This window comes from Pteropus vampyrus, unplaced genomic scaffold, assembly GCF_000151845.1.
Source record: "Pteropus vampyrus isolate Shadow unplaced genomic scaffold, Pvam_2.0 Scaffold208, whole genome shotgun sequence".
NCBI lineage: Eukaryota > Metazoa > Chordata > Mammalia > Chiroptera > Pteropodidae > Pteropus > Pteropus vampyrus.
In genome coordinates this window covers 2212272-2214203 of record NW_011888989.1, presented here as the reverse complement: position 1 = coordinate 2214203, position 1932 = coordinate 2212272, and positions in this window count along the sequence as shown.

The window sequence follows — 1932 nt, the reverse complement described above, 5'->3', positions numbered from 1 at the left end:
AAGGCAAGGCTGTCCACTATCGCCATTCTTATTCAATATAACATTGGAGGTCCTAGCGAGTGCAATCAGCAAGAGAAAGATATAAAAGGCATCCAAATGGGAAACAAAGAAGTCAAACTGTCACTATTTGTGGATGACATGATTCTCTATATAGAAAACCCTAAAAACTCCACAAGAACACTATTAGAAACAGTAAGCAAATACAGTAAAGTCTCTGGATACAAAATCAACATTCAAAAATCCACAGTGCTCCTATACTCTAATAATGAAGTGTCAGAAAAAGAAGTGGAAAAAAAATTCCTTTTGCAATTGCAACAAAAAGAATAAAATATCTAGGAATAAATTTAATGAAACATGTAAAAGACCTATATAATGAAAACTACAAGACCCTATTAAAAGAAATAGAAGAAGATACAAAGAAATGGAAAGATATTCTGTGTTCTTGGATTAGAAGAATCGACATAGTTAAAATGACCTTATTACCTAAAACATTATACAGATTTAATGTAATCCCCATCAAAATCTCATCGGCATTTTTTTAAAAAATAGAATGAGAAAACATCAGATTTGTATGGAAGCACAAAAGACCCTGAATTGCCAAAGCCATCTTGAGAAAAAAGAATGAGGCTGGAGGCATCACTCTGCCTGACTTCAAATTATACTACAAAGCGACAGTAATCAAAACACCATGGTATTGGCAACAAAACAGACACACGGACCAATGGAACAGAATCAAGAATCCAGAAGTAAACCCATATTTATATGGGCGAATAATTTTTGACAAAAAAGCCAAAAACATACAGTGGAGAAAGGAAAGCCTTTCTTTTGGTGCTGGGAAAACTGGAAAGCCACCTGCGTAAGAATGAAACTAGACTGTTGTCTATCACCACACATCAAAATTAACTCAAAATGGATTAAGGACCTGAATATAAGAGCTGAAACAATAAAACGCATAGAAAAAAACATAGGACTTAAAGAGGATTTTATGAATTTGATCTCAAAAGCAAGGGAAGTAAAAGTTAAAATAAACGAATGAGACTACATTAAACTAAAAAGCTTCTGCTAAGCAAAAGAAATCGTCAACAAGGTAAAGAGCTTCTGCTAAGCAAAAGAAATCGTCAACAAGGTAAAGAGACAGCCATCTGAATGGGAAAATGTATCTGCAAGCAATGCCTCTGTTAAGGGCCTAATATCCAAAACATTCAAAGAACTCATACACTCGATAACAACAAAAAAAAATAAATGATTCAATCAAAAAAAAATGGGCCGAGGACCTGAACAGACACTTCTCCCTAGAGGATATACAAATGGCCAACAAATATATGAAAAGATGCTCAACATTGCTAGCTATTAGGGAAATGCAAATCAAAATCACCATGAGATACCATGTCACACCTGTTAGAATAGCTATAATCAACAGGACAAGTAATGACAAACGTTGGAGAGGATGTGGAGAAAAAGGAACCCTCATACACTGCTGGTGGGACAGCAAATTGGTACAGCCATTATGGAAAACAGACTGGAGGTTCCTCAAAAAACTAAGAATTGATCTACCATATGATCCGGCAATCCCTCTACTGGGTATTCACCCAAAAGACTTGAAAACCCATATACGAAAAGATATTTGCACACCGATGTTCATAACAGCATTATTCACAGTGGCCAGGACATGGAAACAACCAAAGTGTCCTACGATAGATGATTGGCTAAAGAAGCTATGGTACATATATACAATGGAACATTACTCAGCCATAAGAAGAGATTAAATACTACCATTTGTAACAACATAGATGGACCTTGAGATAATCATGCTAAGCAAAATAAGCCAGACAGAAACAGTTGAAAATCACATGATATCACTTACATGTAGGGTATAAACCTAAGAGCAACAAGTCAACAGGACAAACAGAGATTCATGGACATGGACTATAG